This window comes from Bubalus kerabau, chromosome 1 (genome assembly GCF_029407905.1).
Source record: "Bubalus kerabau isolate K-KA32 ecotype Philippines breed swamp buffalo chromosome 1, PCC_UOA_SB_1v2, whole genome shotgun sequence".
NCBI lineage: Eukaryota > Metazoa > Chordata > Mammalia > Artiodactyla > Bovidae > Bubalus > Bubalus kerabau.
In genome coordinates, this window is record NC_073624.1 from 58,454,662 (window position 1) to 58,480,324 (window position 25,663).

At 37.2% G+C, this 25,663-nt stretch overlaps 1 protein-coding gene and 1 pseudogene across 5 annotated transcripts in view; one reads left to right on the forward strand and one right to left on the reverse strand.

Annotated features, from left to right (window-relative positions):
- Nucleotides 1–25,663, forward strand: part of ANKS1B (ankyrin repeat and sterile alpha motif domain containing 1B) — a 1,161,043-nt gene that overhangs the window by 360,807 nt on the left and 774,573 nt on the right. The gene's annotated exons all lie outside the window — the stretch shown is intronic.
- On the reverse strand, nucleotides 10,061–25,304 carry LOC129641217 (DDB1- and CUL4-associated factor 13-like; annotated as a pseudogene).

Consider the following 25,663-nt stretch of genomic DNA (forward strand, 5'->3'; position numbering starts at 1 on the left):
TTCAGTTACATAGTGTCTGCTTCTCTGTTATATCTGCAGAGTTGAATAGTCACAACAGAGACCATATGCAAAGTCTAAAATATTTACCATCTGACCCTTGATCTGATGTACCTGATCTATAAAGAAATTCAAAAGGCATGGGGGAAAATATTGGTTAATTATATTATTAGATAATGGTCGTGATTCCAGTCTTCCAAACCCTCTCAACTAAGATCCCTAATGAAGATTTCATGTATGCTGCATTGAATAATATCAACCTCAGTTCAGTTCAGTTGCTCAGTTGTGTCCAACTCTCTGTGACCCCATGGACCACAGCACACCAGGCCTCCCTGTCCATCACCAACTCCTGGAGTTTACCCAAACTCATGTCCCTCGAGTTGGTGATGCCATCCAACCATCTCATCCTCTGTTGTCCCCTTCTCCTGCCCTCAATCTTTCCCAGCATAAGGGTCTTTTCAAATCAGTCAGTTCTTCACATCAGCTGGCCAAAGTATTGGAGTTTCAGCTTCAACATCAGTCCTTCCAATGAACACTCAGGACTGATCTCCTTTAGGATGGACTGGTCAGATCTCTTTGCAGTCCAAGAGACTCTCAAGAGTCTTGTCCAACACCACAGTTCAAAAGCATCAATTCTTCAGCGCTCAGCTTTCTTTATAGTCCAACTCTCACATCCATACATGACTACTGGAAAAACCGTAGCCTTAACTAGATGGACCTTTGTTGGCAAAGTAATGTCTCTGCTTTTTAATATGCTGTCTAGGTTGGTCATAACTTTCCTTCCAAGGAGTATGTGTCTTTTAGTTTCATGGCTGCAATCACCATCTGCAGTGATTTTGGAGCCCCCCAAAATAAAGTCAGACACTGTTTCCCCATCTATCTGCCATGAAGTGATGGGACCGGATGCCATGATCTTAGTTTTCTGAATGTTGAGCTTTAATATCAACCTGCTGCTCCTGCTAAGTTGCTTCAGTTGTGTCCGACTCTGTGCAACCCCATAGACGGAAGCCCACCAGGCTCCCCTGTCCCTGGGATTCTCCAGGCAAGAACACTGGAGTGGGTTGCCATTTCCTTCTCCAATGCATGAAAGTGAAAAGTGAAAGGGAAGTCACTCAGTCATGTCCGACTCTTAGCGACCCCATGGACTATAGCCCACCAGGCTCCTCCATCCATGGGATTCTCCAGGCAAGAGTACTGGAGTGGGGTGCCATTGCCTTCTCCTAATATCAACCTAAAGGATAACAAATCTTAAGCTGGTTGAGTGATGACAGTCATCCTAATCTTCCTGTAAAAAACTTATAAATTCTAGAAATGCTTCTCTTAGGAAGCATAGTTTCATTGTTGCATAGTTTCATTCCTTTATGTTTGTTTTAGCTAGTAAAACTTTATAACATAGTAGAAGTTGGTTTTATGTGATGTTTTATTTTACTTTGGGGCTCCAACCACTATAACAAGTAGATGTACATCTGTTTTATTGGACAAAGAGTCCAATTTTTATGTTTCTAAATGTTGATAAATGTTTACAGCTTTTGAGAGTTTGATTCTGTGATATGTTGTTGTCACAGATGTGATTTTTTGGTACTCAATCATTGTTCTATAATGCAATTCTAAGATATAGCTTTAGGGAAATACAGTATCTTATATGTTAGAGCATTTGAGATGCGTGTGGCAAGAACTAGTGAGTGGTTAAACTGCAGGCGTCATGTTCATTCAATCCATCATGTATTTGTTCTTTCATGTATATTTAGTGAGAGCTTTATGATGTGCCAGACACTATGATAGGCATTGAGGAAGCAGTAATGAAAAAAAAATCAGTTCCTTCCTCTTTTGTAGTTTGTAATATCTTGGGAAGACAGATATTTCACAGATAATTACTTCATTAAAGCAACGATAAATGCAAGACATTGTGAGAGTATATGATAGGTGACCTGATCTAGTCATTCCCAAGACAATGATGAAAAACTGAGTCCTATAGAAAATGAGCCCTGAAGGAGCACTAGGAGTTATTCAGACAAAAATAAGAGAATGAGTATTCTTGGTGCAAAAGTGCACAGATAAAAGAACAAGCATGGCATTTGCCAGGAATTATTAATATATGGTTAGAACACAGCATTCCATGTGGGGAGGGCTGAGAGATTAAATCAAGAGAATTAAGCAGTAGCCAGATTATGAATAACCTTGCAAACTACATTAAGAAGAAGGACATATTCAGATTTTCATTTTAGTAAAACTGCATAGAAAAATGGTTAAGAGATAGAACTTACTGGATAGAGTAAGATTCATTAGGAAATTGTTGTCATGCAGCTCAGAGAGTTTCATGATGCAAAAAAATGTTACTGGCTATTGTGATGGAGAAGAATATCTGCCCTTCCACTTTAGTTTCCCCATCACTTCAAGAGTCCAGGTTCGATGCAGGATACAGGATGCTTGGGGCTGGTGCACTGGGATGACCCAGAGGGATGGTACAGGGAGAGAGGTGGGAGGGGGGTTCAGGATGGGGAACACATGTACACCCATGGTGGATTCATGTTGATGTATGGCAAAACCAATACAATATTTTAAAGTAATTAGCCTCCAACTAAAATAAATAAATTAAAAAAAAAAAAAAGATGTAGCTCAAATGTCATCATTTTTTTTGAAGTTTTTTCTTCCTGTCCCAGACACTACCACCTGTGAAGTGAGTGCCTACAGCATCCAAACATCCAGCTACCTATCCCTCTAACTTGTAATAAGAATATCCTAAGCATATGGCCTTGTGCTTTGAATGGGGATACATCAGAAGCACAGTTTCCTGTATGAAGGAGTTTACTTTTTAGTGAATATCATAGTTCACTGTGAAAAGTGCTTTGATGGAGGCAGAGGGCACCAAAGAACTACAGATATAAATTAGTCTCATCATGGAGAAAGGACTTGTAGCTTTTAGGAAAGATTTTTTTGGATGATATGACATTGATGAGCATAAAGCTGCATTTGAAGAACTGCAAACTGTTTTTATATAGCTGAAATTAATGTTGATAGAGGTGGGGTAGAAATGGTGAGAATGAAATGAAAGACGTAACCCCAAATCATGTGTTTTAAATGTTATTTTTTATACCACTGAGGATGGTATCAATAATTAGTAGCTTCCATATCTATTGTCAGATACCCCCATGGGGCTAGGATGCTTAGATTAGGTTAATTTGGTGTTTGAGTGGAGCCTGGAATAGAATGTCACTTTTTTTGTTGTCATTAAAAAATAATCCTTAGGATAGAGGGGGCCTTCTGAATAAAGTCAAATCAAGTAACTCTGCAGAGTAGAATAATCAAGGACAAGTAGCAAGACTAAAGGGAACTGCAGAGTAAAGAAAATTTCCTGAATCTTGAGAGCTTTTAAAGACTTCTCTAAGAAGCTTTATTCTTGATATTTGTTTTTTTCATTTGGGCCCCTATACACATTGGGGTTAGTAATTGGGAGTAGAGGACATATCTCAATGATGAAGATTCTTAGAACTAAGAGTGCAAATTAGTCATGATAATGCTTGTTATCTGTCTAGAGCCTGAATAACTGTAGACAGAGGTTCCTAACATTGTACAGGAGGCAGTGATCAAAACCATACCTAAGAAAAAGAAAGGCAAAATGGTTATCTGAGGAGGCCTTACAAATAGCAGAGAAAACAAGAGAAGTGAAAGGAAACAGAGAAAAGGAAAGATATAGCCATCTGAATGCAGGGCTCCAAAGAATATCAAGAAGAGATAAGAAAGACTTCCTAAGTGATCAATGCAAAGAAATAGAGGAAAACAACAGAATGGGAAAGACTAGAGATCTCTTCAAGAAAATTAGAGATACCAAGGGAATGTTTCATGCAAAGATGGGCTCGATAAAGGATAGAAATGGTATGGACCTAACAGAAGCAGAAGATATTAAGAAGAGGTGGGAAGAATACACAGAAGAACTATACAAAAAAGATCTTGATGACTCAGATAATCATGATGATGTGATCACTCACCTAGAGCCAGGCATCCTGGTGTTAACATCCTGAGAAGTTAAGCAGCCCTTAGGAAACATCACGATGAGCAAAGCTAATGGAGGTGATGGAATTCCAGTTGAGCTATTTCAAATCCGAAAAGATGATGCTGTGAAAGTGCTGCACTCAATATGCCAGCAAATTTGGAAAGCTCAGCAGTGGCCACAGGACTAGAAAAGGTTAGTTTTTATTCCAATCCCAAAGAAATGCAGTGCCAAAGAATGTTCAAACTACCGCACTGTTACACTCATTTTACATGCTAGCAAAGTAATGCTCAAAATTCTCCAAGCTAGACTTCAACAGTATGTGAACCAAGAACTTCCAGATGTTCAACCTGGGTTTCAAAAAGGCAGAGGAACCAGAGACCAAATTGTCAACATCCGTGGGATCATAGAAAAAGCAAGAGAATTCCAGAAAAACATCTGCTTCATTGACTATGCTAAAGCCTTTGACTGTGGAAAATTCTTCAAGAAATGGGAATACCAGACCACCTTACTTGCTTCCAGAGAAACCTGTTTGCAGGTCAAGAAGCAACAGTCAAAATCAGACATGGAACAATGGACTGGTTCCAAATTGGGAAAGGAGTACATAAAGGCTGTATATTGTCACCCTACTTATTTAACTTACATGAACAGTACATCATGCAAAATTCTGGGATGGATGAAGCACAAGTTGGAATCAAGATTGCTGGGAGAAATATCAATAACCTCAGATATGCAGATGACACCAACCTTATGGCAGAAAGTGAAGAGGAATTAAATAACCTCTTGATGAAGGTGTAAGAGCAGAGTGAAAAAGTTGGCTTAAAGCTCAATATTCAGAAAACAAAAGATTTTTGGCATCCGGTCCCATCACTCCATGGCAAATAGATGGGGAAACAGTGAGATACTATTTTCTTGAGCTCCAAAATCAAGGCAGATGGTGACTGCAGCCATGAAATTAAAAGACACTTGCTCCTTGGAAGAAAAGCTCTGACCAACCTAGAGAGCATATTAAAAAGCAGAAACATTACTTTGCCAACAAAGGTCCATCTAGTCAAAGCTATGGTTTTTCCAGTAGTCATGTATGGATGTGAGAGTTGGACTGTAAAGAAGGCTGAGCACCAAAATTGATACTTTTGCATTGAGGTGTTGGAGAAGACTCTTGAGAATCCCTTGGACTGCAAGGAGATCCAGCCAGTCAATCCTAAAGGAAATCTGCTCTGAATATTCATTCATTGGAAGAACTGATTGGTCTTCCAATCAGTTGGTCACCTGATGCGAAAAGCCAACTCATTAGAAAAGACCCTGATGCTGAGAGGGATCGAAGGCAGTAGGAGAAGGGGTTGGTGGAGGACAAGATATTTGGATGGCATTACCAACTCAATGGACATGAGTTTAATCAAGCTTTGGGAGATGGTGAAGAACAGGGGAGCCTGGCGTGTTGCAGTCAGTGGGGTCGCAAAGAGTCGAAAGCTACTTAACAGCAACAACAACGCTTCTTAAAAACACAGATTTGTACCCAACTCGTAAATTTTGATTAAGTAAATCCAGGGAGAAGATAGGAGTATGAATTTTGAGCTAGCACTGCTGTGACCAGCATGTCTCTGACTCCTGTCATTTTATGGAGACATTGATAGAAGTGTTGCACAGGAAGCTCAGTGAACAGAGCGCCATGGGAACTCCTGGAGCTTTAATTAATTGCATGTTCTTCATGCCAAGTATTTAAAAGAAAAATCTAATTGCTATTACTAAGCTCAATGTCTTCATCTTGTACACAAAATTCTTTGTCAGACACTTTGATTTTGCAACACTTTGTTTCGTCAGTATATATAAAGTGTCCCTAGAGTTGTCAGACAAGCACTTGTTGAATAACAAAAATAAATGAAGATAGGAATGAAAGAAAGATGGAAGGGAGAGAGAAGGAGGTCGGAAGGGAGGGAGGAAGAAGGAAATAACTTATCTTAGCATATCTTAATTTAGCAAATTCCATTTTTATGAATACCTGTTTATTCACTAAGACCTTAAAATCATCTGCTTAACTCAAAGAATTTTGGCAGGGACTGGTATAAAACTTCCTACTCTTTTGTCTCAATTTCTGTTTTAAAAATTGGAATAAAGATTTGCTCATTCTCAGGCTTCCCTGGGGGCTCAGATGGTAAAGAATCCTGCAGTGAGGGAGACCTGGGTTCCGTCACTCGGTTGGGAAGACCCCTGGAGGAGGGCACAGCAACCCACTCCAGGATTCTTGCCTGGAGAATCCCCATGGACAGAGGAGCCTGGCGGGCTACAGTCCATGGTGTAGCCTTTCCTGTCCTTATAACTGAATATAACAAGAATAACAATGGTATAGGCTTTTTGTCACCCATAATATTATATATTAGTTATATAAATGATATAAATTTTCAGAATCTTGAAGAAAATGGCCTAGTTTGGAAGACTGAACACAACCCTGAATTATGTGTTCAGAAAATTTTATAAAACAACCTTTAATTACCTCTATTTCACATCCTAATAGTAATTCTGAAGTAAGTGTTTGTTAACATAATGACTGTTGCACTAAAGTTGCTGAAAATTTACATGTGGTTTTTCTTGAAAGATTCATGTTCAATTGTGGGATGGTATCTTTTTCTTTGAATGATTTTTCTATATAAATTTCCTTCTAATATGTCCAGTAAATCTGGATTTTATATTTTTATTATTTTTTAAAATTTTATAGATTATATTGCTCAGTTTGGATATAGGCATCTTGTAATTTATTGTGTGAATTGAAAACTAAGTTACTGATAGGGTGAAAAGAGAGAAAGAAATAGTTGGGGTTAGAGGGCATTTTAAGCAAGGATTGAAGGATTCTGGTTGCTAGATGAGATATAATTGTGAACAATGTCTGGTTAAAAGACAAGTAAATTGCTGCCTATTAATGACTTCTCCTCCATTTCCCCACCATTGTATTTCTCCCTTGTATGTTCTCTTGGCAGTTCTCCAGTATTATACTCTCACAGTTGGAATGATTTATTTAGTGTTTAAAGTCCTAGCTAGACCATTTTTTCCCCCCTATACTTATGTGCTTAGCATGTAATAGGAACTCAATATTTGTAGAATGAATGCTTTTTTCAGCTTCTAGTAATCATATCTCTAGTATGTATGGGAACTAATAATTGTTGAATATCTGGCCAAGGAAATACATATATTTAACAAGGACAAAGGCAAAGAGCACTATCTTTCCCAGAATATTACTTTCTGTATTGCTTTTAATTTTCACATATCTACTACCCATTCTTATTCTGACTCCAGAATTTCTTCATTGGAGAGCACTGATGAATAAATTGCCTTACTAATACTGACCCTCCAAGAAGATTTATGTTCTTAAAGAAGTTAATATCTGAAAGACTATATCAGTAATGATAAGATTTCATATTGATACACTTGTCAGAGATGGGAATGATATTTTGTGGAATGGAGATTGAGTTCCTTTTGCTTCTAAAAAACACATTCATATTCATGTCCCCCCTCTCTCTTTTTTCCATAGATGTTTTTTGAGCACCTAATTGCTAAATTATTGGAATTAGCAAAATGGTAGAAAGTGATGTGGGGGAAAGGGTCATTTGGTGGAGAATCTTCCAAGACCAGCAGAGGAATTTGGATCTGACATTTCATGCCAAGGAAATATTGCTTTCTTCAGCTAGAGAGTGACAGCAAAATTTCTAGATGTTATTTAGTTAAAGTCAGTGGAACAAACTTTAATGCTATGCTTTTGTATATTTCATGCTTATCTTTAAGAAGACTAAACACAAATTAGGAAATGCTAGACCAATTGTTTTAGCTAAGCAATAGACATTCAATATTGTTCTGCACTGGGCAGCACAGTCTGATATTTTTATTTGATTATATTATATAAGTCAAATCTTGTTGTTACAGGTTTATATAATTCACTTAACTATAATTTTAAGAGTTATTTGCAGCATAAAAAAACATCAGAGAAAGGCATAAAAGCAGAGCTCAAAAACAAAACCAACTCTCCTACAAACATTTTTTGCAATTCCTTGTTTTACATGAAGTAAAACTATAGTAAATACAGCATAACCTCTTTACCTTCTACCTTTAAAGACTACTTCTCTGGAATGTATTAATAATTCTGAAATATATGTTAAGTGAAAAAGAAAAAAGTACTTGATAGTTTGGAATATTTGAACAGTCTATTTCCAACAGATTTTGTTTTAATGTACATAGAACTTGGGAATAATTCATTAATCAGTAACACTTAGTTCAATTCACTAAACATTTAAGACTGGAATGTTAGTATGATGAACATGAAAGGCTCTTTGTCACTCAGTAGAGTACTCGTATTCTGTTTCCTAGGGATACTCTTTCAGAGTCACCCACTACTTCATATAAAGCCTTTGAACAGGCTAGAAAAGAGCGTTCCACCTTGGATAGATTCAGCCCCCAGACAGAACTATTGCTTGGTTATAGTGTTTAGGCTAGAATTTCAGTCTCCAGATGCCTCCTGGACTTGGCATCTCACAATCATACACAGCACCTCTGGGTGTTCACTTTAGTTCCCATGTTCTTCCTGGGTTTTTGATGCTGTTGTTCATTTATAAAATCGTGGTCATTTCTCTGGGCAGAAAAACTTAAGATTAGAGCTTTTATTTTATATCAAAAGAAAATAAAAAACAGAATGAATGACTGAACAGTAACATGCATTTTTTTCATGTGTTAACTCATATAATCCTCAAAAGAGTCCTTTGATGTAGGTTTTATTATATTAAATCACTAAGATTTAGAAAATAATGTTTAGCGGTTAGGTGATTTGCTTAAAGTTAAAAAGCTAAATGGCAAAAGAACAAACTTAGATGCAAGAATAGACGCCTTAGGTTTAGTTCTGACATCAAACAGCAAGCAACCTTTAATAGCCCACTTATTCCTTTGCCTCAAAACAGTAAGTCATCTGAACAACCAAAACTTATCCAACCCCATAAGGTGCCCACCAAGGAACACAGAGAGAGAAAGGCTTGAAGTGGTTATTTGAATAATTCAAGGGAGTATTTTCTGTATTTTGCTTCCCTTTGGAGTTCTTATGTCCTAAAGGGAAAAATTCAAGAAGTAAAATAAAGGAAAAGTCTGGGCTTGCTTTATCCCTTATGAAATAAAGGAATCAATAAATGTTGGTTGAATGTTGACTATATTTGCTATACTCAGAAGTTAGATATGTGCTACAACACTTTAACTTGGGAGATAGAAAAGAAATGCAAAGTCCTCTTTGTTTTTCAGATATAGAAATAGGGCTAGCCTATGGGTGCCTTAAAGGAACCTATTTTTGTGCTTTCAAAAAGAAAGGATCAAGTAATTAAAATGTCTTATGCAATTAACAGTATTTTAGGAGTATATCAATAGTTCTATGAATTGCAGTAATCTTCTTTCTCACTTCCAGTAAGTTTACCCAATGATAAGTGGAGCCACATAACCAAAGAGACAGATAATTTACCTCTGGCTCATAGGAGAGCTACAAGAATTGTCTAATAACTGGAAATTGTTTTGCAGAGGAAGGGATAAAATAGCAGGCTTTTTATCCTGAGGAAGAACTTTTAAAAAGCATTTTTGAAAACTGCACAGAGAATAAATACAATTGAAAAAAATTCTGATCTAATTCTTCTATGTGTCATATGGAATCCTAGGAAGAATCATTGCAATAATTATCCAAAGTAATGTTCAATGTAACAAAAGAGATGTTTGGTCTTAAATGTATATGCATTTAAGTGTAGAATGTCCAAATTAACAGGTCAAAGGGAAAGTATTAATATATGAGCACTTTCTAACAGCAAAAAATAGGCTGGTTTGTAAATACTGTATTCTTCAATGAAGAAAACAAAAATCGAGAATAAAATGTTGGATAGTCTTATTAACTAGGTCACCTTTTAAAGACAGCTTTTCAGGATAGCAAAAATGTGCAACAATTAAGCTTGACTCATGTAACTAAAACATTCGTTGTTATACTAGCAGCAGTACTTTTATTAATAGAGCTCACAATTCAAAACACAACCAGTAATTATATATTAGTATCAGTAGGAATACCAAATATTATCTCACAACTGCCACTCTGTATTTGTTCTTGTCTGACACAATCTGCACAGATCCAGGCTTGCTGTGTTTGATACAATTCAGTTCCTTTCGTCAATGAGCTTCTTTCATGATGTGCTGCTCCTGAATCTGGCTGGAGACAAATTTTGGTAGATATTGGTGATGAGAGATACGTTTTATGTGAGGATGATGTTGAAGTTTCTCCTTTAACTTCTGGTTATAATCTGTGGCTGCTTTCTCTCATGATGTAAGCACCTAACTTTTCAGAAGCATTAGCTTTCCACAGATGAATGTTAATTTCATCAGATCCACACATAATGTACTTGCTGTCAGAAGTCCATTTCACACAGATAATGTGTTGCATTCTCTTTGTGTGATAGACTTCCTTGCTTCTACTTTTGTCCACAGGAAAGATTCAAATAGATTTGTCAAACTAGCAGACACAAACTCTTTCCCAGGGGGTGAGTAACCCACATCAAGTACTGCAGACACATGATGCATATGTACGATTATAAGAATGTGCAGTGCATGCATATAAAAGTATATAAGTTGTAATCTTTGCTGCAGTAAAAACTAAAGCTTCCACAGGGTTCCAGCAAATTGTATTTGTTCTCATATCTAAGATGACCTTTTTCAGAGGAATAGCTTGCCTCATATCATACAGTGCTATATTCCTGTCAGAAGAACAACTTCCCAAGAGAAATGTCTCAATTGGGTTAAATTTAACACTGCTTATACTGTCAAATCCTCAAGTCATTGAACATATAGGATTGGTTCTTTGTTCATCCCGAGTGTCTATTTGCTGTCCACATGTGGCAAAATAGCTTTTTTCCAGTGATGATCAATTCCTGTATATGCTATCTTTCCTAATATTTTAGGCAATGGTTCCTCCTCTTCTCCATAGCTTGGTCCATCCATTTTCCATTGCTTGGCAGTTTTGTCATCATCAACAGTATAAAAACAAAGTCCCACAAAAGTGAGTACATATTCCTCATACAAAAAGACCTTTATGTGCTTGTATTGTACGAATATATTTTCATTTAGTGAAGTTCCAAATTTTAACCTATCTCCATCACATGCCCCAGAAAGGACATTAGCCAGACTCTCTGGATGCTTTGCCCAGCAACTGACTCTATCTCAGTGACCATCCAGGGAAGCAAGGAATGGTTTTGCAAATACCCGTTCCAGTTTGGTAGCATTTAAAGCTCTTACATATTCCTGTGGGACCTCAAAATGATGTAAAGTAGGCTCATGGTTTCTTGGTACTCTCTGTAAGTCCAACTTGGCTTCACAGATGTAGTTGTCTCGGTTCATGCTCAGAATCTTTACTTTTATCTTGCTTCTAATTCTCCCTGAATCTCATTAGCTTTTATCTCTAGGTCCCGTTGCCATGGCCTCATCCACCAACACATGCCACTTCTCCCAAGTTCCTTCTTTTATTAATTTCTAATTTTATTATTTTGTGGTCAGAGAATATATTTTGTATGACTTCATTTCTTTCAAATTTATTTGTACTTATTTTGTGGTCTAACATACAGTTTATTCTGGAGAATATTCCATGTTCACATAAGAATACTGTGCATTTGGTGGAATGCCCTATAGCTAGATGTCTGTTAGATCTAGTTGACTTATGGTGCTGTTCAAGTCTTCTTTTTGCTTCTTGATCTTCTGCCTAATTGTTCTATTCATTATTAAAAGTGGAATATTCAACGCACTGATTGTTATTGTTGAATTGTGTATTTTCCCCTTCAATTCTGTCGATTTTTGTCTCATGTGTTTTAGGATTCTCTTAAGTGCATGTGTGTTTATTTTTTTTCCTTTTTTTTAATTTTATTTTATTTTTAAACTTTACATAATTGTATTAGTTTTGCCAAATATCAAAATGAATCCGCCACAGGTATACATGTGTTCCCCATCCTGAACCCTCCTCCCTCCTCCCTCCCCATTCCATCCCTCTGGGTCGTCCCAGTGCACCAGCCCCAAGCATCCAGTATCGTGCATCGAACCTGGACTGGCAACTCATTTCATACATGATATTTTACATGTTTCAATGCCATTCTCCCAAATCTTCCCACCCTCTCCCTCTCTCACAGAGTCCATAAGACTGTTCTATAATACAGTATACTAACGCATATATATGGAATTTAGAAAGATGGTAACAATAACCCTGTGTATGAGACAGCAAAAGAGACACTGATGTATAGAACAGTCTTATGGACTCTGCATGTGTGTTTATATGTTTTGTTCTCCTAATGGATTGACCAGTTTAGCTTTATAAATATATAAAATGTTCTATTTTAAAACTCTAGTAACAATTTCTGTCTTAAAGCTTCTTTTGTTCAGTGTTAGCATAGTCCCTTTCTTTTTCTTTGGGTTATTGTTCTTATGGTATATCCTTTTCTATCTTTTTACATTAAATCTATTAGTGCCCTGGAAGATAAAGCATGCCTCTTGTAGATGCTATGTAACTGGATTATTAAAAAACAAACAAAAAAAAAAAACTATCCTGCCAATCATTGCCTTTGGTTTGGAGTGTTGTGTACACTTACAATTAATATAATTACCAATAAAGTAGGACTTAATCTCCTTAATAAAATGGAAGCATTTTATTATTTGTTTTCTGTGTATTATATACTTTCTCTTCTCTTTCTTTTTCTCATTTACACCTTTCCTTTGTGTTAAAGATATATTTTCTAGTTTACCATTTTAATTCCCTTGAAGCTTCTTGCATTATTTTTGTTATTGTTGCTATTTTCTTATTGGGTCATTGTAATTAATCAGTTCAGTTCAGTTCAGTTCAGTCACTCAGTTCTGTCTGACTCTTTGTGACCCCATGAACTGCAGAGCACCAGGCCTGCCTGTCCATCACCAACTCCCGGAGCCTACCCAAACTCATGTCCATTGAGTCGATGATGCCATCCAACCATCTCATCCTCTGTCGTCCCCTTCTCCTCCTGCCCTCAATCTTTCCCAGCATCGTGGTCTTTTCAAATGAGTCAACTCTGCACATCAGGTGGCCAGAGTATTGGAGTTTCAGCTTCAACATCCATCAGTCCTTGCAGTGAACACCAAGGACTGATCTCCTTTAGAATGAACTGGTTGGATCTCCTTGCAGTCCAAGGGACTCTCAAGAGTCTTCTCCAACACCACAGTTCAAAAGCATCAATTCTTCTGAGCTCAGCTTTCTTTATACTCCTACTCTCACATCCATACATGACTACTGGAAAAACCATAGCCTTGACTAGATGGACCTTTGTTGACAAAGTAATGTCTCTGCTTTTCAATATGCTGTCTAGGTTGGTCATAACTTTCCTTCCAAGGAATAAGTGTCTTTTAATTTCATGGCTGCAATCACCATCTGCAGTGATTTTGGAATCCCCAAAAATAAAGTCAGCCACTGTTTCCCCGTCTATTTACCATGATGATGGGACCGGATACCATGATCTTAGTTTTCTGAATGTTGAGTTTTAAGCCAACTTTTTCACTCTCCTCTTTCACTTTCATCAAGAGGCCTTTAGTTCTTCTTCACTTTCTGCCATAAGAGTGGTGTCATCTGCCTATCTGAGGTTATTGATATTTCTCCCAGCAATTTTGATTCTAGCTTGTGCTTCCTTCAGCCCAGTGTTTCTCATGATGTACTCTGCATATAAATTAAATAAGCAGGATGACAATATACAGCCTTGACATACTCCTTTTCCTATTTGGAACCAGTCTGTTGTTCCATGTCCAGTTCTAACTGTTGCTTCCTGACCTGCATACAGATTTCTCAAGAGGCAGGTCAGGTGGTCTGATATTCCCATCTCTTTCAGAATTTTCCACAGTTTATTGTGATCCACACAGTCAAAGGCTTTGGCATAGTCAATAAAGCCGAAATAGATGTTTTTCTGGAACTCTCTTGCTTTTTCAATGATCCAGCGGATGTTGGCAATTTGATCTCTGGTTCCTCCACCTTTTCTAAAACCAGCTTGAATATCTGGAATTTCATGATTCATGTATTGTTGAAGCCTGGCTTGGAGAATTTTGAACATTACTTTACTAGCATGTGAGAGGAATGCAATTGTGTGGTAGTTTGAGCATTCTTTGGCATTGCCTTTCTTTGGGATTGGAATGAAAACTGACCTTTTCCAGTCCTGTGGCCCCTGGTGAGTTTTCCAAGTTTGCTGACATATTGAGTGCAGCACTTTCACAGCATCCACTTTTAGGATTTGAAATAGTTCAACTGGAATTCCATCACCTCCACTAGCTTTGTTTGTAGTGATGCTTTGTAAGGCCCACTTGACTTCACATTCATGACTAAAACAATCTGTTTTGAATGAATACCAACATAATCTCAATAGTTTTCGAAACTTTGCTCCAGTATCATTTCATTTCTTATCCCCTTTTGAGTTATTTTCATTCAACTCTACATTTCGTTACATATTTTTACATTATAAACAATCAACCCACATTTATAATTATTGTTTTATGCAGTTGTTTTTAAATCAAATATGAGGTGAAAAGAATTAAAAATAAAAATACATTCATATTTTGTTTCATATTTACCTATGTAGCTACTTTACCTATGCTCTTTATTTCTTCATGTGGACTTGAGTTACTCTGTAGTGTTCTTCTATTTTGGGTTGAAAGTCTTTTAGTATTATACCAATACAGGAGACCTAAGAGATGTAGGTTCAATTCCTGAGTTGGGGAGATGTCCTGGAGGAGAGCATGGCAACTCACTTCAGTATTCTTGACGGGAGAATCCCAGGGATAGAGGAGCCTGGTGTGCTATATGGTCCATGGGGTCACAAAGAGTTGGACATGACTGAAGCAACCTAGCACGTACATGGACACATTTCTTTCTTTCTTTCTTTTTTTTTTTTTTAACGACACAGTTACTAGCACTTCTCTAAATTTTTGTTTATCTGGAAATGTCTTAATTTATCTTGGTTTTCTGAAGTATAGTTTTGCTGAATATAGAATTCTTGGTTGACGTTTATTTTCTTCCAGCATTTTGAATGTTTCAACTCATTGCCTCTGGACTCCATGATTTCTGAAAAGTTAGCTATTAATCTTACTGTGGATCCCTTCTACAAGATGAATTATTTTTCTCTAGTTGTTGTCTCATGAGTCTGTCTTTGTTATTCAACACTTTGACTATGTGTCTATGTGTAGATCTCTTTAAATTTATCTTTCATGAAGTTTGTTGAACGTTTTGGATATGTAGATTAATTTTTTCCTTCAAATGTGGGTTAAATTCTACACGAATTGCTGTACATTTTGGTTAATTTCCAGGTTTCTCTGAAAATTTATTTTTAACATTTTTTGTGAATATTCTTGTTGCTTTTATAGTGGAGTAGATTTTAAAAGACATTTATTTCTTCTAGAAGTGCTTCTTCCTGGCCTTTAGAAGAGCCAAAGATTGAGTCATGTTTAAATTTAATGTTAAGTTGAACCAATAAGCAGATAAACTCAGATAAAGCAGAGTACTGGCATGGAGTTTACTGATAGGTGAAATAAAGTAGATAAGATTGGTAAGCTAAAGGCTAAACTAAAAAGTTTTATTCTGAGTAAATCTATTTGGAAGGTACTTGAGTTCATTGACCATGAATAATGTGAGAATAATGATGTTTGAAGATTATTCTAATGGTTTTATGTAGAGTGAAAAGAAGTGAAGCTGTACAAGAAGGGAGATGAATTTAGTGGCAGTGCCAATAATGTACATGTGTGATGCCAAGGCATGTCTTAACATGTCTTAACATGGCAGCTATTGACATAGAAACACAAGGGTAGATCAGTCATAGGATTTGGTGGTGGACTGAATCTGTGAAAGAAGGGAATAAATGAGTTTTAAAAGATATAAATATTGCTACTCTGCTTCATAAAGATGATGGTAGAGTAATGTTAATGAGGATAATGAAAAAGCAGATGTGTGGCAAATTTTTATTTTGACATCTCATTTAACTAACAGTTTCTTCTTAAACTTCTTGTACTTCTTTATGTTATCATAAAAAGTAAATTAATAGTTGTGCTGTATTTTAAAAACAGGGTCTAATACCATCAAAAGCTGAATAGTATTATGAGGCTTCCTAAATCACATTAATTTAGAAAAAAAAGAAGAAAAGGAAAGTTTTTTTTTTTTAATTTTAAAGATATTCCAAGATGTTTATTGTGTTAACTTACTTTTCTAACATGTGATTCTCTGGCAAAGCAGATGTAAAAAATCTACTGTTTTGTTAGTACAAAAAAATTGAGATTTAATTACTGTGTGTAGAAATGATAGGTTCACAGCCTTAAATGTGTATTAATAGAATGTTTTAATAATGTATCTTTTATTAGTGAAAGAGTCTTGGGTTCAAATTTCTCATTTCTTAGAACACAATGCTTTTTTTTTTTGGTCAGTGTGTGGATTCATTATTGTTTTTCAAATGATTTTCCTCTTTTATTTTCCCATAGCCCTTGAGGAGAAAAAGGCAATAATAATGAAATGACTATCAGTGAGATGATTGCTTTCATCTCTGTAATTGAGAAATGTCAATTCCTGTGTGGGATCAAAGTCAGATTTCTGAACTCTTCCCTAACCTACAAACATTTTTCATTGAGTTGTTCACTTCTGTATGTACATCTAATAAGGGAGATAGTAGTACATATTCTCATGTTGCCCTTGTACCATAGTCTTCTTCAACAATATTTTAAATAATTATGTTATTCATCAGTGTTTATGTTCTTTCAGATTTTTAAAACATTAAAATACAGGGACTTCCCTGGTGATCCAGTGGTTAAGACTCCATGCTTCCAACAGAAGGGTATCCTTGGGGAGACATTAGAATCCTTAGGAAGTAAAACAGCTATTATAAAATTCATATTTTTATTCAACAAATATTTACTGGATGATTACTGTTGTCCTCTGATAAGGCTACAGTCTGGAGCTATAACACCTAATTTTAGGGATGATATGAAGCTATAGGGGGTTTCCTTGGTGGCTTAGTGGTAAAGGATCTGCCTGCCAAAGCAGGAGATGTGGGTTTGATCTCTGGGTCAGGAAGATTCCCTGGAGAAGAAAATGGCAACTCACTTTAGTATTCTTGCCTGGAAAATCCCATGGACAGAGAAGCCTGGTGGGCTACAGTCCAAGGGGTCACAAAGAGTCAGACGTGACTTAGTGACTAAACAACAACAACATGAAGCTATAGATGGCAAACCTGACCACTCTGTGGAGGTACTATAAAGAGCCTGCAGTTTCATGCAGGCACAAAGCTTGTCTGTGACTGACAGGCTGGCTAAGTTGCTTCAGTCATGTCCAACTCTTTGTGACCCTCTGGACTGTAGCCCCCCAGAGTCCTCTGTCCATGGGGACTTTTCAGGCAAGAATACTGGAGTGGGTTGCCATGCCCTTCTCCAGGGGATCTTCCTGACCCAGGGGTTGAACTCATATCTCTTAGTCTCCTGCATTGACAGGTGGATTCTTTACCACTAGCACCACCTGAGAAGCTTGTTTGTAGATTATATAAATCATGGGTCCTACATATCCATATCCATTTTTATCATTTTCAAATGTATATGTTTTGCTATGATTAATAAAGTAGAAATTTATTGTCACTTTTTGCTCATGTATTTGTTTCAGACAACAAATTCTAAAAGTATAACTTATCTACTGGAGTTGGGCAGAGAATGCAGGATTCTTTTTATGTGCTTCATTTTTTCATGTGGAGAGACACTGATTAGTTTAACTGGGTTTCTCTCTGCTCCTACTCATTCCTCAAGAGAGTTAATATGATATGTAAATTTGGGAACAGGAACTGAGCATGTATCACTAATTGTCTTTTTGATCTTCTCATCTGCAAAGAGTATGTGTAGTTGAGCTTAGTAGTAAGGATCCTATCTGTCCAGGCTTGGGAGACCTGAGGCTAAGTCTGTCTAATTCTGTGATGTACTAGTAAAAAGCCTATATTGCTTGGTACCTAAGCCATGTTCTCTAGTATCTGCTCTGTTACTCACCAGTGTTGACATTTTAATCCATTTGCCTGAGTTTTTAATCCATGGTTTGGCTAACTGCAGGCTCTGAGCCAAATCTGACCCACGCAGGCCAACTCTGGCGAGGCTCCTCTGTTTACATCTTTACATGTGTGTGTCTCTTTATTGCTACAACAGCAGCTTTGAGTGGTTGCAACAGAAATCATATGGCCTGAAAAGCTAAAATATTTATTCTCTGGCCCTTTGCAGAAAAGATGTGTCAACCCCTAGACTCCTATCTGTAATTTGGGCAGAGGATGAAAATGTTATTTATTACACTCCCTAAATTTCTAAATTAATTATAATATTACATACATTATAGGAATTTGTAAAAAAAAATTTACTTTGAAAAACATGCTTTATCATTCAGAATGGTAGAAACCCTTTGTGTAAAAATGGAATGGACTTAGAGATGGGAGACTGGTATTCAAGTAACAGAAGGATGAGTTGATGAAGTTTGAACTAGTTTGGTGATTATGAAAATAGAAAAGTAATACTGGGGTTAGGAGTTATTATGAAATGCAAATTTTATAAAAGTTGGTGACTGCTTCTTTATGGTAATAGTAAGCATGACAGAACAGGAGAAAGAATAATGTCTCCAAGAGTTTGAACCTAGGTGACTGGATGAATGTCCTAGGAGCAGTATGTAATATATTTTCTTATTTTGACTGCCTTGCCTTTGGCCCTTTAAGTCACACATTCACTAACATCAGGAATAAAGACCCCAAAACTAGTTATAGTAGTCACCCCAGACTCTTCACCATTACCGGACCTATCAAACTGAACATATGACTTTATAACTTTAACATCAGTCTAGCAGTTTGTTCTTATAAACTTGGTGATGCCCTTGGTCTTCTCATTAAGTCTCAGTTATTTTTCTAATAGGTTTATCTCCTTTCTCTCTGTACCTAGTTGTGAATACTTTTATGTATGTATTGGATTGGCCAAAAAGTTACTTTGGTTTTTAAGTAAACATAAAAGACATATTTTTCATTTTCATCACAAATTTCATTGAACAACATATTCATTGTTACCTTCTGCCATTTTCTGGGCAACTTCATAATTCCATCTTACACAGATTTTTTTTCTTTTGGGGCAAAGAACTGTTTCAGGTTCCTTTTTACAGTCTTCCAGGGAATTGAAATTTTTTCCGTTAAGACAGTTTTGCAAAGACTGAAATAAATGGAAATTTGAAGGTGTAATGTCTAGCCAACACAGCAGATGAATCAGAACTTCCCAGCTAAGCTGTAACATTTTTTTGCTGGTTATCAGAGAAACATGCAGTCTTGCATTATTCCTGATGGATGGTTGTTGTTGCTGCTCAGTCGTGTCCGATTCTTTGCAACCCCATGGACTACACCATGCCAGTCTTCCCTGTCCTTCATCATCTCCCAGAATTTGATCAAACTCATGTCCATTGAGTCAGTGATGCCATCCAACCATCTCATCCTCTGTTTACCCCTTCTCCTCCCACCTTCAATCTTTCCCAGCATCAGGATCTTTTCTAATGAGTCAGCTCTTCTCATCAAGTGACCAAAGTATTAGAGCTTCAGCTTCAGCTTCAGTCCTTCCAATGAATATTCAACTGATTTCCTTTAGGATTGAGTGGTTTGACTTCCTTGAAGTCCAAGGGACTCTCAAGTCTTTTCTAACACCGCAATTCAAAAGCATTAATTCTTCGGTGCTCAGCCTTCTTTATGGTCCAACTCTAACGTCCATACGTGACTACCGGAAAAAAATCATAGCTTTGACTTGTCTTCCTGGGGAGGCCTTACAAATATCTGAGAAAAGAAGTGAAGCTAAAGGCAAAGGAGGAAAGGAAAGATATACCCATCTGAATACAGAGTTCCAAAAAATAACAAGGAGCTATAAGAAGGCCCTCCTCAGTGATCAATGCAAAGAAATAGAGAAAAATAAGAAAATAGAAAGACTAGAGACCTCTTCAAGAAAATTAGAGATCCCAAGGGAACATTTCATGTGAAGATGGGAACAATAAAAGGCAGAAATGGCAAGGACCTAACAAAAACAGAAGGTGTTAAGAAGAGGTGGCAAGAATACACAGAAGAACTATACAAAAAAGATCTTCATGACCCAGATCATCACGATAGTGTGATCACTCACTTAGAGCCAGACATCCTGGAATGTGAAGTCAAGTGGGCCTTAGGAAGCATCACTTTGAACAAAGCTAGTGGAGGTGATGGAATTCCAGTTGTGCTATTTCAAATCCTAAAAGATGATGCTGTGAAAGTGCTGCACTATGAGATAGGAAATTTGGAAAACTCAGCAGTGACCACAGGACTGAAAGGGGTCAGTGTTCATTGCAATCCCAAAGAAAGACAATGTCAAAGGATGTTCAAACTGCCAAACAATTGCATTCATCTCACACGCTAGCAAAGTAATGCTCAAAATTCTCCAAGCCAGGCTTCAATAGTACATGAACTGTGAACTTCCAGATGTTCAAGCTGGTTTTAGAAAAGGCAGAGGAACCAGAGATCAAATTGCCAACATCTGCTAGATCATCGAAAAAGCAAGAGAGTTCCAGGAAAACATCTACTTCTGCTTTATTGACTATGTCAAACCCTTTGACTGGGTGGATCACAACAAACTGTGGAAAATTCTTAAAGAGATCGGAACACCAGACCACTTTACTTGCCTCCTGAGAAATCTGTATGCAGGTCAAGAAGCAACAGTTAGAACCAGACATGGAACAATAGACTGGTTCCAGATTGGGAAAGGAGTACATCAAGGCTGTATATTGTCACCCTGCTTACTTAATTTATATGCAGAGTATATCATGTGAAATGCTGGACTAGATAGAGCACAAGCTGGAATCACGATTGCTGGGAGAAATATCAGTAACCTCAGATATGCAGATGACACCACCCTTATGGCAGAAAGCAAAGGAGAACTAAAGAGCCTCTTGATGAAAGTGAAAAAAAAGAGTGAAAAAGTTGACTTAAAACTCAACATTCAAAAACCTAAGATCATGGCATCTGGTCCCATCACTTCATGGTAAATATATGGGGAAACACTGGAAACAGTAAGAGATTTTATTTTCTTGAGCTCTAAAACAGTGAGAGATTTTGTTTTCTTGGGCTGCAGATGGTGACTGCAGCCATGAAATTAAAAGACACTTACTCCTTGGAAGGAAAGCTATGACCAACCTAGACAGCATATTAAAAAGCAGAAGCATTACTTTAACAAAGGCTCATCTAGTCAAGGCTATTATTTTTCCAGTATTCATGTATGGATGTGAGAGTTGGACTATAAAGAAAGCTGAGTGTTGAAGAATTGATGCTTTTGAACTGTGGTGTTGGAGAAGACTCTTGAGAGTCCCTTGCACTGCAAGGAGATCCAACCAGTCCATCCTAAAGGAAATCAGTCCTGAATTTTCTCTGGAAGGACTGATGTTGAAGCTGAAACTCCAGTACTTTGACCACTTGATGTGAAGAACTGACTCATTTGAAAAGATCCTGATGTTGCAAAAGATTAAAGACTGGAGGAGAAGGGGATGATAGAGGATGAGATGGTTAGATGGCATCACTGACTCAATGGACATGAGTTTGAGTAAACTCTGGGAGTTGGTGATGGATAGGGGGCCTGGTATGCTGCAGTCTAACGGGTCGCAAAGAGTCAAGACATGACTGAGCAACTGAACTGAACTGAACAATTGATAAATTAGCCAGAAAGAGATTTATATCAATTCACACTTCAAAGAAGACTGTATAGCATACCCATTTTTCCAAACCCTCACTAACACTGTGTTATAGCTATAGCAATTTGATCAGGAAAGGTGGATCATGTGTTACTTTAACTAGCATATATTTAATTATAAATGAGATCAAACAGCTTTTTATAGAAGAAATTTCTAGCTATTTATCATGAATTGCACCTATCCTTTGCTGGCTTTTCTCCTTAGGTTGATGATCTCTTTAATCCCAATCTGTAATTCTCTTTATATAATAAAGACATTAGATCTTTGTCACACATATCAAAGAGTTTTCCCAATTCTGTTACATTTCTTAATTTTGATTTTGTATTTTAGTGGCTTTATGAAAGTTTCATGTTTGTAGGTACTCAAATTTATCAACCTTTTTCTCTACACCTCTGAATATGTGTCTGGTTATGGCTCTGATCAAAGAACATTCTTATTTTAAGATTATTTTGCAAGTATATTTACTTATTATTTAAATATTTAGCTGCAATTTATTTTATTTAAGGAATGGAGTATTAATACAGTTTTATTAATTCTTTCAAATGACTGGCCAGTTATCTTTTTGGCAATTATTATATAATCCATTGTTTTACTACTGATTTGAAATACCATAATACAATAAATTTTCACAAGCATTGAATCTTTGTTCTTTTAAGTTCTCTCTTCTGTTTTATTGCCTTTCAATTATTATACCAGAACCATTTATAATTTACTTAAATATCTGATAAATGTTGATCTCCACCCCCTCCATTATTTTTCTCTTTTCAAATTAATACCTAACTATTGTCAGAGATTTATTTTTCTAAATGCACTTTAGGATCACTTGTCAAGATCCAAAAGGTGTGGGAAGGAAACCATTCCATACTACTGCATTAAATTTAAGACTTAAACTTACATTAAATTTAAATGAGAGTGAAAGGATCACTATCTTTAAGATATTGAGTCATAAAAAGATGTATTTTTTCCATTGGAGTCCAATTTTAATGTTCCTCTCTCAGTCCTTAATAATTTCTGTTGCTTCTCTATGTATGTTACTTTCTGCTAGTGTTACTGTATTAGTTTTTAGTTGTTGCAGTAACTAGTAATCACAAATTTAGCAGCTTAAAAAACCATAACTTTATTATTGTATGTGTCTTAAGTCACTTCAGTCATCTCTGATGCTATGTGACTCTATGGACTATAGCCAGCCAGAATCCACAGGATTCTCCAGGCAAGAATACTGGAGTGGATTGCTATGCCCTCCTCCAAGGGATCTTCTGGACCCAGAGATTGAACCCGCATCTCTTATGTCTCCTGCATTCGCAGGCATGTTCTTTACCACTGAAGTGAAGTGAAGTCACTCAGTCATGTCTGACTCTTTGTGACCCTATGGACTGTAGCCTAGCAGGCTCCTCCATCCATGGGAATTCCCAGGCAAGAATACTGGAGTGGGTTGCCATTTCCTTCTCCAGGAGCTCTTCCCAACCCAGGGAATGAACCCAGGTCTCATGCATTATAGGCAGACGCTTTACCGTCTGAGCCACCAGGGAAGTCCTAGAGCCTTATTATTAATATTTACATTTCTGGAAGTCTAAAGAATGTCCCCCTGGGCTAAATCCCAGGTTTTGATAGGGCTGCATTCCTTTCTGGAGACTCTAGAGGAGAATCTGTTTTCTTGCCAGTCTATCTTCTATGAGCTGTGTTCAGCTCATAACCCTAACCCTAACCCTAACCCTTGGCTCATGGCTGCCTTTATACCTTGAAAACCAGCAATGGCCAGTCAAGTCTTTTACATTGCATCAATCCAACACCAACTCTCCTTCCCTCTTTCACGTATAACGAGCGTTATGATACTGGGCCACTTGGATAATCCATGATGATCTCCCCATCTCAAGATTCTTAAGAAAGCTCCTTTTGCATGGGACATAATATATTCACAGGTTTTGGGAAAGTTAGGACATTATTGTCTTACAATGTCTTCATCCTCTTCTCCCACTCAAAGTTTTATTGTCTTATTGTTGCTCATCCTCTTCTCCCACTCAAAGTCTCTTATTTTCTTATTATTGTGTATTTATGTTGTTATCTTCCTCATTGTATAGTCACTGTAAGTCTGTAGGGGATACTTTTCTTGATACTGCAGGGCACATCAGAGCAGTAAAACTGTATCCAATAGCTTTCACCTAGTTTGAGTCATTTAGAATTGTGAGTCATCTCTAACTTTGAAAGAGCTATAATACCACACTCCCTTGCATTAGTATTATTTTTCCCTTTATGAGAAAAATAATTCAGGAAGCAGTGAATACATGCAGGTATCTTGTATCATAGTACCAACATAGTACTTCTATTTCCATTATCTTATTTACTAAAGTCTTCAAGCTTGTCTAAGTCAAACCACCATCTTCTGTTCTCAAGAGATGCCTTGTATCAATCAGGCTAAATTTAAAGTCAGTGGTAGACAACCTGCTACTTGCCAAGCGAATGCTCACCTTGAGCTGAAACCTGTCTCCTTGTTACCATCTCTCTATCTGCACTCTTTCTGACAATTATAGTGATTCTTCTGTTTTTCAAGTACTTGTGAAATGTGTTTTTCCTACCTTTTCTCCTTTAATCTTTCCCCATATTACATGAGTTTGATACTCAGCACTTTCCTTATCCATGTGCAGAGAAAATAGTGCCTGTGGTCTTTGTATCTCCTCAAACGTCAGCCCCGCACCAGGTTGAGTGTGCCAGGTGTGGTTTGCTGCAGTGCGGTTAAGCTGCTTCACTTTCCCATATGTGCTTAAGAAAGAGCTGTATTTAGGAGGTAAGTTCAAGAGGTATCTTGTCAAAATTGTCTAGAAAAGCCTCTAGATCACTTTATTTCTGATTAAAAAAAAAAAACTACATCAATGATATTATTAAGAAATGACTATACCCATGCGTGGATCCCTGATCATTGCTAAGGTTTTTCATAAGTCAGAGGCCAAGTATCCTTCAGCCCTTTTGATGAGTAAAATCTTGTCCTCCTTTGCAAGAACTTCCCTCAGAGCTCAGTTGGTAAAGAATCGCCTGCAATGCAGGAGACCCTGGTTGGGTTCCTGGATTGGGAAGATACGCTGGAGAAGGGATAGGCTACCCACTCCAGTATTCTTGGGCTTCCCTTGTGGCTCAGCTGATAAAGAATCTGCCTGCAATGCAGGAGACCTGGGTTTGATCCCTGGGTTGAGAAGATTGCCTGGAGAAGGGAAAGGCTACCCACTTCTGTATTCAGGCCTGGAGAATTCCGTCAACTCTGTAATCCATGGTGGGGGCAAAGAGTCAGACACAACTGAGTGACTTTCACTTTCATCTTCACTCCTTTACAAAGGATGGTTAATATCATACAGTTAGCCTGTCTTTTACAAAATTCCTAAACCAGATTATTCCCAATTCTAATTAGCGCAGAGAAAGGAGGACTGTCATAGTCTCAAGTTTAAATATCATTCTTGTAATAAATCAGCCAGTGTCACATTATGTCTTTAGCTGATACATTACACTCTGACTCACACTTTCAGCTGCAACTCCTGTTTCTTTTTTCATGGTATTGCTAATCTATATACCCACATCCTGAATTTTTAAAACTCATTTCTTTACTAAACTATAGGACTTCATATTTAATCACTAGTAAACTTTGACTTGTTAGACTGAGCCCACCCCTCATGATCTTCAACTTTTATAGGAACACAGTGCAAACAGCAAGTGAAAGTATATTACTATTGTTTATTTTTCTTGGGGAGGCGTAATATTAACTTATTCGGTGCTCTCAGTATACATGTTTTAAAAGAAGCACTATTTGGTCCACGCATTGCACAACTAACTATAACAGGTACAATAAAACTGACTAAGTCTAACCATTAATGCTCGTCATTCAGGAATTGTGAAGTTAGGCAGTATAGGGC